The sequence below is a fragment of the Sylvia atricapilla genome, chromosome 3 (genome assembly GCF_009819655.1).
Source record: "Sylvia atricapilla isolate bSylAtr1 chromosome 3, bSylAtr1.pri, whole genome shotgun sequence".
Classification (NCBI taxonomy): Eukaryota; Metazoa; Chordata; class Aves; order Passeriformes; family Sylviidae; genus Sylvia; species Sylvia atricapilla.
The window spans coordinates 56,453,426-56,465,723 of NC_089142.1; the positions used below are offsets into that span (position 1 = coordinate 56,453,426).

General features: G+C 35.9%; 1 protein-coding gene across 2 annotated transcripts in view; it reads right to left on the reverse strand.

Moving 5' to 3' along the window:
• HBS1L (HBS1 like translational GTPase) overlaps positions 1-12,298 on the reverse strand; it is a 60,363-nt gene that overhangs the window by 32,083 nt on the left and 15,982 nt on the right. The window contains exon 1 of one of the 2 annotated variants that reach the window (XM_066315433.1): positions 1,362-1,384. The exons of the other annotated variant lie outside the window; for it this stretch is intronic. The gene's annotated coding sequence lies outside the window, so the exon portion shown is untranslated. Of the gene's footprint in view, positions 1-1,361; positions 1,385-12,298 lie in introns of those variants that run through there. 2 annotated transcript variants of the gene reach the window in all.

Consider the following 12,298-nt stretch of genomic DNA (forward strand, 5'->3'; position numbering starts at 1 on the left):
TGGTTTGTTCTTAAGGTTTGATACAGCAAGAGAGAAGAGAGATGGAGCAGGTTATTGAGTGGTGATATTCCTGAGTCTCTGCATCATGAGCCAGTTTTCTGGGATATACAACACACAAACAGCACAACTTGCTACCCCAAGACTGAAGTTCCAGAAAGAGTTTGCTTCACTACATGCAGCTGTAACAATTAGGTGTGCAGCAGCCACAGTCAGAAGGGCTGGCAGCCTGCTACAGCCAGCTGGCACTCCTCACCTCTCTGGCTTTACTTTCAATATTTGCAGCTTTCAGCAAGTTGACATGTCTAGTCCAAAAATTAATTTGTTCAAGAGAGGCTCCTGCCTGGGGCTGACCTTTTTTTTTTTTTTTTTTTTTAACTTCCAAACAGGGAGAACAAACAAACTGGAAGATAAAAGATACAACGTAAGATTTTTTAAAATGGCACCTAAGGAACACATTATTTGCATAAACTAAATTCTTCAAGCAATCTTTCCACATTCTGAAAACCCACTTGATTCTGCCTTAGCAAATGGTTTGTACAGGTTCTTATGCCCTAAGTTTTAAAAACTAAATCCCTGAAACACTTCTTCAACACTCGGTATGTAGCTGCTGCAACCGTTTTTGTCCAGGCTGGGCACAACTGTGTCACCTGAATTCAAATTCTACCTCTCCTGTGGTCTCCATAGTTTCCTACCACATCAATAAACTGGAGGCTTAAATTTGTCCTGGATAAATCATAAAAACTAACAAAACTGGAGGATAAGAGAAGAAAACTATATAGAGAAATTGGCAAGCAGCAAGACACACAGATTATCAAGGACAGACAAAGACTAGAAGAATGAAAACCAGTCAAGCAGAGATGAAATGAGAGATAGAGTGACCATGAAAAAAAAGTATTAGTGACTAACCCAACTTGAGGAAAAACTGTGTATAAGGAGGAGAAAGTAGAGGCCACATGACAAGTTACATGCAGAGCTAAAAGGAACAAAGGAAGCAGAAAATGAGCAGAACAGAAAGCAAATGCAAACTCTGTCTGGAAAAGAGCAAACATGGAAAATAATAATGGCCAATGATTGAAAAAATAGGTAGGAAACTAAGAATGGCTAGATAAGGAGTTTGAAATTATGATGTAGAAAAAAATGGAACTGCAATAAAAGACCTGGAATGACATGAGAAAATAAATACTGTGTTTAGGGCACAAAGATGAATTCAAGAAAATAATTGAGCACTGGACGAGTTAGAGGATTAGAAATGACACAGATGTTAGATCAAGTTCAGATGGATGGAATGGAATGTGTTATAACAAGGCAACAACACATTTTCTTTCCTGTCTGAAACACAGCCAAAATTTCTGGAGTCTCACCATGTCTCTTGCCATCAATACTACCTCCCCGAATGAAGCCAAATGATACAGAATCCAGCAGTCAGTTACAGCTGCATTCTCTTGCTCTTCTCACCTGAAACAAACATCTTCCTGTGAGAATTTTCTGGCCAACAGGACTTACTTAAATTACACATGGTCAAGCCTGCAAGCAGCACAAAATTAATGTTACCTATTAAAACTATTTTTTCCCAGTGACTCCTTACTGCAATCATTATATCAAATGGTGTACACTTCATTCAGACTATCCAATGTTGCCACAGAAACACAACTCAGAGAACAGTATATATTTTTATATAAAAGAATTTCCTCATGTCTATTACAGCTGGGAGCTTTCAGCATTTTCACAATTTAAACTTACAAGTCTCTATATTTGGATGCTTAATGTAACATTCCATTTTTTATGAAATTATGTTTAAGCAACGCATGACAGCAAAGAAATGCAGAGACCAGTTCTATATGTAGACCATTGGTACATGTATCCATGTTTTTTTGTTCCAGGAACACGGATAATTAGTCTAGTTTGCATTCATGGTTAATCTGTTAGGGAAAAGACAGGCACTGACGCTACAGCAAAACTCTTAAGATTTCCAGTTTCACTAAGCCAACACCTCCCCTTTAAAAGAACAGAGATCTCTTGCACAGAAAGGTGGACTGGGGGGCAGTGCATGTTTTCTTTTTGAGTACCCAAACATCAGCCGTCTCCTTTTGATGTTTCCGATACATAAAATGTGTAAAGCCCAATAGGAACTCAGCAATCAAAACAGCAACTTTCTCATCCACCAAGTTTTTCAAAAGGATGTCCCTGTGATATTTCTCATAGCTACATGCTTATAGCTCTAATGGACTAAAATTCAGTCCTTCACATGACTGTAACTCAGCACAACTCATCCTGTAACTACTGAAACCTGATTTGTGGGAGGTGTATTGCTCTGCACTCTAGCAATGCCAACAATACCCACTCTCAATCTGTAACTGAAGCTACGATCTCCTGTAAAAATAATTTATTAGACATTTGCAGTTGTTCTGTAACAGCACCTTTACTCTCCCCCAGATACACAACCATAAGTCGTTGGTGGTGTTTTCTAACTCAACGAATTTTTCTTAAATGACTGTGTCTTTCACTGAGATTTAGAAAAAGCTCAGTCTGATATTTCTGAAGTGCAACTTCCTACCATAAATGGTCATGTAAAGAGCAGAGTCAGCACTATGGACAGGATAACCCTAAAAAGATATCCCCTTTAGCCAGTCACTTAATTGAACATAACACAGAGTCCATGCAAATTACCAGGATTTCTGTTAAACCTTGGCCCAAAATGAGTATGTAAAACTGAAAGTACAATATGTACATTCTATTACAATTATATCGAATTTCCAAAAATAACAAATAGCAATTTCAGGTTTAATTCATAACTAATGTTATAATGCCAGAGGATGGTGCTATTTGCCTGCATATCATCCACGTAATTCAGAAACAACATCATGCTCTTTACGTGTCAACGTTATTTATGCAAGTACATTTCTGTTGATTGTACTGAAGGAGTGCAAAGCATTTTACAAAAAGAAAGCTTTCCTGATCCACAACTTTTATTTATGCACTAAAACTACTTCAGTATGAAACAGGAGTTTAAGAACAGTGAACATGAAAAACACAGAAGCAAACTGACAGTATTCAAAGAGTAAAATCATCTTACATTTGTTTAACTTTTCCACAACCATTCTGCAAATTTTTTCCAGAAACTTAGTAAAGCAGCCTTTCAAAGTTGCAGAAGAAAATGTATTCACTAGCCCCACATGACTGTTTAAGCTGCAATTATTTCTAGCGTTTTTAAGTTCCAGAAAATGGCAAAAATTCTGTGTGGTAAGAACTTCTAGGTAGGACTAGTTAAAGTTTAGCTGAAGACTAGCCTTATTTAAATTTAGATTCTCTGAATTCTCAACCCTCTCACTCTGCTGGTGACATTACAATCACTCTGTATCCTCTCCATGACTTCAGGGATGGCAATGCAGACAGCACAAGGCAATGCCACAGCAGAAGGCACATTTCAGAGCAGAAGACTGGTGGCTTCAGCAGGCCAAAAGCCTAATCAAATATCCAAAATTTATCAGTTACTGAAAAAAGCAGTTCAGGGGCTTATGTAAGATGTGATTTTAAAGAAGCAAGTGTTCAGCAACTTGAGAAGAGGTCAAAAGAAAAAAAAAAAATCAAGGTCCAGAACTACAGCCACTACTCGTAATACTGTGTATACACAAACACCCATCCCTTACTGTAAATTGAAATACAAATGCATTTCATTAAAAAAAAAAAAAAGGAGTTGTTCATGAGTACAAGGGAGAAACTCACTGACTGACACTGACTTTTGCATTTCTGCTTGCAAGGTTATGGTAATCAAACAGCAAATCCTGAGATGTCCCCTTTCAGTTTGTCATTTTTTTCCCTTAAAAAGACAAAAAATAGACATATTCTACTTATATATTTTACAAAAAGTCACCTGAATACTCCCATATATGAAAGCTTTATTTGAAAGCTTTATCTTCATCTATAAATAAGATAAAGGAAGAAACAGTATTTACTAGAATTTCATTAAAGGTAAAGACACTAGGAGTGGAAGCATAGGATTGCCCGCAGAAATGGTACTGAAAAGATGGAAATACATTATGTGGAACTGTGGGTTTTCCCAATACTTTTGAGGGTCCAGCCCTTGCAGAGAAGTGGCTACAATCAATTAGCGAGACGGCATGACCTAGTGTGTCTTGAAAAAGCAAAAAGTTTTTAATAAAGAAAGAAAAAAAAAAACAAAAAAACAAAGACAAAGCCAAACACAGTATAGAGACAAGTCTCCTACTTGCTATAACACCTCGAAAACCGTGGAAATTCTTTGCTCTTTCTCTTTAGTATTAACAGTTCAGGTGGGCTATTTGGCTCTTGGTCCAATGAGAGCAGCAACAGGCTTTGAGTTACACTCTCCGAGCCCAATCCATGCTGCTGTGCTGGCACTGCCAATTACAATGAGAGGCACAGAACTTTCTAGTTGAACTTCCTAAAATGGCTAAAGGTAAACTGAAACTCTTTCCCTATTTGGAAACACCTGCTGTGGATGTGGAGTGTATGCCAACATGGAACACTTTGTATTTCAAGGGGTTTTGCTTTGGTTTGATGAAAGCGACTTCTTGATCATCCTTGCCAGGCCCACTATCTCCTAGACAAGATAGATGGAGACATTTTCCCAAGTCAGTAGTTAGGGTACCTCTCTGGGATCTGGCAAAAACTAAATACAAAGTCTTTAAATGACAGAAACTGTGCATATGGGTATCATGTCACACCAATCACAGCACAGTAAATGTTTAGACTCTAGATATTTTGGGGGGCTTTTCCCTTCTACTTAGGCAAGCAACAACCTTCCCACTAAAATGCATTTCACTATAACTACTAACCAACTTTGGGTGTGAGCCTCAGTTCAAACCATATTTGCATTCAGTATTTCCTCATATATAGGACTCAAAGCAAACCTAAAGTAGCATTTTTGCTACAAATACTTAAATGCCTCTTGAATTCCACAGTCCATAGCCATAGCAGAGATTTGAACTCCAGAAGAATTGTTTCAGGGCATTGTGCTGCTTTCACTAAGAATGAAAACTGCTACAGAAGAAAGAGATACTAAGGAACAAAGACCAATAAAGTTCCAGAACTTTCTCTTCTGAAACATAAATAATACTCTAAATAGTCATAATATAAAAAATGTACCAAAGAGTATTACAGTTCTCTACATTGAAAACTACAATTAGGTGCAAGAACAAAAAAAAAAATCATTGCCACCAAAAAAACTCTTTCGGATACAGTGAAAACAACTGTGCTATTTTAAATCTCAAAATAAAAATCATTAAAAGGTATTATTTTAACCAAATAAATTAGACGCAGTCATTTTTCAAACTGTCAAAAAACAATGTTTAGTGTTAGCGTTTCTTGATCAGGAAGAATTTTAATAAACTGAAGAAACTGACAAGGAAAAAGCTGACAGCATTAACCAAGATGGAAGTAATGATGCTGGAAGGCAGCTTCAGTGAGGACAAAACCAGTCAAACACAAGACTGGCATTCTAACAAGCTCATCTTCAGAAACAGTTGTGTTCTGTGCAAGGCCGCTAGCTCAGTGAACCCAAGAATAAGAAGTGAAATAGGAACTAAGATATCACATCTAATACTTGCTCTCCCTTTTTACAGCATTCTCACAGAACAGGGCCTGTCCGTGCGCCCCCAAGATAACGGGAGTTTTTTTCAGAGCAGGTATTTGTAGCAGTGCACACAGAGAATTTACATAAGGTAAATATCTGACTACTGCATATAGTTCATATGAATAATAATATACATGAATGATGGAAAAGGTACCTCTGACAGGTGACAGATGCCAATACAGAACTCCCAGACGTAGGAGCTGATAAGCCTCTAATTACCACAGGTGTAGCCAAATATGATAGAGTACGAGAGATGGTATTTAAAAACAGAATAGCTCAAAGGTACAGTAACTTGAAAATTCTACCTCTTTTGCTATTCCATCTAATCTCTTCATCCAAAACTTAAGCAGCTAGTGAAAATGTATAAAGCTTTAAAAAGTTAAATAATAGATTAAGTGACTTTATTTTTAAAAAAATAATCTTTAGCAGTTAAATGCATACATTTAAAAGCCACCTGAACAATTACATTAAAGATAAAAATGTTAAATGTTCAAATTTTTACCATTCAGAAAAAATAAATGTTAGGAAACAACAAATCAGAAACAAAAGGAATTAAAAATACATTGATCTTTGCGCATGTAAATTAAGTCGAGCTAAACATTTCACACAATCTGTTCAAAGGAAACATGCTGAGTGAACACACACCCTTTGACAGTGCTTCTTGTACTAGGATTAAATGAAAAATAATTGCAAAAAGCAATAAAAGCAAAAACACTTAAAGAGAACCAAGAAAAGTAATTAGCAAGGTGCTGCTTCTCCTTTGCATTTTTTCTCCAAACAGGACTAATATTGATCAACCTACTCTTGCCCACCTTAACCATTCCAAGATTTCGAATTAAGGGACGATGTTTCATGCTATTTGTTCAATTTTGCATTATTACTCAACATCAACACATTAAGTGGGGGCATTTAAAAAAAAATAACTGCAGGATCACAATTCTTTCATAGAAATTTTAGAAAAGCTAATTTAAGTTTATCACTTTTTCTTATATTAGATTCAGCCTAAAATAATTTGTAAAATATTAGATCTACAAATTATTTCTGTGTAGATGGGACAGTTTAAGTAGAGGCATTCAATTTTAAAAACATAATACCAGGGGAAAACACTTAAGATTTCCTCCTTCCAGCTTAATTTTATTTTCAGTGTTCTTACATCATGATAGCAAAGATTGTAGATGCACCTAGATCAATATGCTATAATATGCTCACAACCTACAGTTCAATGCTCGAGATTACATTTCAGAATGTGCTATTATTTAGTAGAATGCTTTCCCTATTTTTCATTAGATACCACTCTAAACACCTTCCCCTCTCAATACTATCTGACAATCGTGGTGGAACATCAGAAGAGAAACTAAGGCAAATGAGGCTTTAAGTCCAGTCAAGCTTACATCTACTAGCCCTTGGTAATTTGTCCATAACATAATGGGGTACATGAAGCTGTGTTATTCCACATGTGACTGCTCACAACTGGAAGAGACCTTGACTGCTCATAGCTATGCTGGTGAACCAGTATTTTATTCTGCCGCACTACTTGCATTCAAAGCTCAGCTTTTCTGATGTAACTAGCTCCATCACCACTAGTATTTCCTGCTGGTGGACTTTCTAGACATTCCTGTGCTTTAAAGGACACTTTTTTTTGCATGTACCTCCTAAACTCAAGCAACTCCTGCCTTCTGGAAAGAAAGAGTGCAAGCTCAGTTTTGTCCTCAGTGCTACACAGATGAAAGTTCCATTATCACACACACATACCTACTCAACAGTAGCTCTCTTTAACAAAAGACAATAACCAAATACATCTACAGGAGAGTATGATCACATTCTCAGAGCTTGAGACAGAAACTCTCAGATAAAGAAGCTTGATACTACTAAGTCATACTTTACTGTCAACATAATTTTCTTCTAGTTTGTTATTGTGAAATTCTGTTTGTCTTCACTGTAAGATCAACAGGCTTAATTCAACATCTACTTTTGCTGCTTCCTTTAATTCTAATTGAAGGCATCCTACTAATTTCCTAAATAAACAGAATTAGTTTGCCACACTGTCATCTTGTCCTGTTCATAAATGGAGTGCATTTGAGGAAGGTCAGAAATGAAAAGGAGGCAATGCCTACTAAAAATACAAAGAAAAAAAAACAACTTTAGCATTCTTTCTTATTTAAATATCTTACTGGCAATCCAAAGAATATTCAAATGCTGCGTGTGAAACCGCTAAAGATCTCTGAATCTAACTAACCAAAACAAACTTAAGCTTCATCAATTCAGTAGGCTGACTAAAGGTACTTAATTTATGTGCAGTTCAGAACCTCTGCGTTATCAAAACCAACATATTAGCAGAAAAAAAAAATACAGCTGAAAAAAGTACACCAACTATTACTACAAATTTAGAGACTAATCTCAAGCTATCTGAAAAGCCACAAAGTTTTCTTGGGCCACTGCTATACAGTTTGTACAAACACCTAGCTACAACAGACTATATACCAGAAAGACATATCTCCCTAAAGAATACATTATAGATTCTACCAGCAATAATGAACATTGCTAAGGATTTAGAGAACCTACAGTTATTTTGGTGATTTATTTGACAGTAGGCCCTTGAGTGGCTAACTGATATAAAATCCTAGAATAAACTCTAGGTGTATTTACCAGGGAAACCACTGCAAGGAAGAGCACAGATACTGGCCAAGCTAAAGTAAGCAAGGTACAAAAAAACCACTTGACATGCACAGCAGGACACATTTGAGGAACGCAAAATTAAAAACTTTAAAAACCCTACCTTACCCTACATTCTGTGTTAAAATTCAGGAAAAGTTTATAAAAATTGTATCACATTGCAGCATAAAAAATGCTGTCCCTTTTTAACTAAAGCATGTTTTACATTATCTGCATTATTTGTCCATACTTGCAACACATATATGTTATTACTCTGAAAATGTATTTATTCCACATTTTCCTACGAACTCATCTGGTGCCAGACAAACTTATCTGATTTCCACTATTATCAAAGATGAACTTGTTTAATTAAGACTAGAAAAAATTAAAACCAAATATTACCATAATCTGAAAAAGAATGACCCCTATTTAGAAAATAACAACCTGTATATAGGTGTAATGTGAAACGTAAAACTGGAGGCCCTATTCTCCACCTCCAAAATAATTCAGAGATACAAACTGATTTATAAAAAGACACATATCTGAGTTTAGAAGCAAAATTGAATATAGTAAAGTACAGTCCATAGTTTTAGACAAGCTTTGGAAGATTTATCAGATGTGGATCAATGCCCAAAAAAATTCATTTGCCAGCCTGAACCAGTGCATTTCTATCTCTGTCATTACTTTAGAAAGGAACTTGCATGCACTCAAGTTCATTGTTTCATATTTTTCTCTACACTTCACATTTACAGTAGCACCTGTAAGCACACAGATAGCATCTACAATCTTGTAATAGTTTGTTTACTTACATGTTATAATAAAAATAGCATCAAAAGCATCAGATTTAAAGCACACTTCTGCCTTGAAAAATGTTTAAGATCTTTGAGTAGCACTTTTTTTTTTTCTTTTTTTCAACTCAAGCAGAGCACTTGGTGTATACAGTTACACCATCTCGCCTAGTGGACAAGCAAAGTTAGTCATTTTCCTGTTTATGTGGGTCAGCAATAGGGAAGAGGAAAACATTAAAAATAGGAAAATGTGATTCTAAAACCACAAAAAGTTGCAGTAGGGACTCAAACAAGGAGTACCCAAAATAACTTCAACTCATATTTTGGAATTAATTAGATACAAAATTTCCAGTTAGGGTGAGCTTCTATAGGGAGTAAAAATATAGAAAAAGATCTGAAGTAACAACCAGTAAAAGCTCTTCCATGTCTTTGACAATATTGCATTAAAACTCCTGCAGACACAAGTATTTTCCACAATAAAGTCAGCTAGTTTTCCAAGTTTTTGGCATTCTAAGCATTAATTCCTGACAGTAGACTCGTGAGTTTTAATTTTAATGGCCATTTCAACCACCACAAGTATAAGAGAAGAGAGGAAACTGGTACTTCACATATTTTTAAGTGTCCATGCTGAAGACTGAAAGGCTGCGAACGCAGAAGCTGAGATGATGAAAAATGGCTCATATCTTGTCACAGAAGAAAACAGTACAAGTGTAACTACAGGCACACAAGTGGTGGCATTTCTGTTGTGTCTGATATGTACGTGCCATAATACACTAGACCATTCAACTAATATGCTTTGTAACAATTTTGAATCATCCACAATACCGCAGAAACACATCCAGAAGACTGTAGAGGTTAAGTTTGCATTGATGACACAAATTTTCTAGGGAAGGTACAGTATTTGTAGTGAAAGATAGCATGAACAGATATTGTGAAGTAATTTTATGTTTAAAGCTTGCATTTTAACTCCATCCTGGCTTTTATTTTTTAATTTATTTTCTGAATCTTCCCAGGTTTCAACTCAGAAATCAAGCTCCTTTTTACCAGTAGGTAATGTATTTTCATCCGTTTCTTTTGCTCCCACTATTGTGGATTGGATATGCCACTTCCAATTCTTAGATGTCTTACTAGTTTCTAGAGTGAAATGCATTAGTTTTCAACTGCAAAACATGCAGCATTCCCAATGTCTGCACTCTATGTCAGCATTCCCAACAGCCTTGCTTTGAGGACACAAGTGCAAACTTCAGGTAGGATTTACAATCTTTAAATTGATACATAATAGCACTACAGCAGCAATTCACTCATCCTTAACACAAGATTTAAAAAAATAATCTGACTCCAACCATACCTTCCTGACAATCCAGCAATCCCACCTGAGAATTTAGTAAATTCTTCACTTTACCTTCTAAAGACACTGAGAAAATCAAGCGATAGTTGATCTTCACTGTGACCTGAATGGACTGAGATAGAAGAACACTTGCAAGAACAAGTAAAGCTAGAGTTTCCCCAGGATCTCTGGTTCTTCTAGAATCCTGAAGTTCCAAAAAGGACACAGTAATTTTTAGTTTCATCCAAGTTCTCTTAGCTTCCAAACAAAACACCCAATTTTCATGCACAATACAGTCAGCTACGGAAATTACTAACTTTGTATTGGTTTACACTTTGTCCTAACAAAAATAAATCAAACTACTGTTAGAGGACCATAAAGGAAAACTCAGAAAAAGCCTGGAGTGTCACTTTTTCCAGTGTAGGTGTATAATATGTATGAGGAGAATCTAAAAAATGTATTTCAAAGGATTTTAAAAAGCTTTTCATGGCTGGTGACACATTTTTCCCTGAAATAAGCCACTTCCTTTCTAAAACCCACACAGTACCTCCGTGTCAAGATCCTGCAACTTCACAAAGTCTGTGTATGTATTTTTCTTACCCAAAACACGGAAGTCTTAAAATTCTCATTTACTTTCCATGATTTAAGATATATCATGTCAGATTTCAAGCATTTCCATCGAGAAAAGAACACATTTTCTTTGTCACAGACCAAATGCATAACACACCTCAGTGTAATTAAGTACAACAGGTCTTCAGCTCTACGGCAGGCATTTGAGAATTGTCATCTTACAGAAAAGTTACCACCAACTGAAGCTGGGAATAAAAACTACTTCTGAGCTACCTATGTATAAACAACGGATCATTCAAATGAGCAATATCAAAGCAACAGAGCCTGATATGATAAATAACAGGAAAACCTGATGAACTCTAAATCTAATGAAAATATATTGTACATCACCATTGAACTTCAGAATGTTTGCTCTTCTTTGGAATTCTCCCTATAAATAAAATCCAAAAGCATCAGTTTATCTGGTTTTGGTTAGGGTTTTCTTGTCATTAAAGGCTCCCAACTTCATTTGTCCATTAACCACAACCAGAAGTGATAAAAGTTACCTGTTAAAGCACAATAATCTGCATTCTGACACTTTGCACTAGGAAGTAACTGCTATCACAATGTCCATCAGCAACATAAAAAGACAGAAGACAAATAAGTATTTGTCCATGGAAAGAGAAATACCTATCATTCTGAACCAAAACCAAATCTTTCTGCATTCAACTGAGTGAAAAGAAAGAGACATTTACATCAAGTCATGCTGTGGTGATCTTTGTGTGATTTTTTTTCATTTTTTTTACTGCTACTGGTGTAAAGTAAAAATTAAGGAAAATACTTATACGGGAGAGGCAAAAAAAAAATCAGAAAATGAAAAGAAACATTAACAAAATGCACGGTAAGCACCTGTAACAGTTATGTCAAAATCCAGAATACATGCAGAATTAATAAAAAGAATAAGCCAAAAATACATGCCAGTGAAGAAATACCTGTTTCTCTATTAACATCTATTAACTGTTTCTCTATTAGAGAAAGAAAATTGTAAAGCCCAATATCTACAAACCTAGACTTAAATGTGAGACATGTGCTCTATTCCTAGATTATCTGGCATGTCATGAGTAAGGCTTTTCAGCTTCCTGTGCCTTACTTTCAACTATGACTCTTTACTGTGAAGCTTGTTTCTTATTAAATATTTATAAAAATAGACCTGTTCTTGGTGCTATTCTTGAGAAACTACCATAAAACAAAATAGTCAGTGCCCCAACACAGACAACTCAACTCTAGATTCCTTGCTGCCCCAACAATAATCAAACCAACCAGACTCAGTTCACAGCACTTTTTATTTCCTGCAAGGACTGCACATTTACA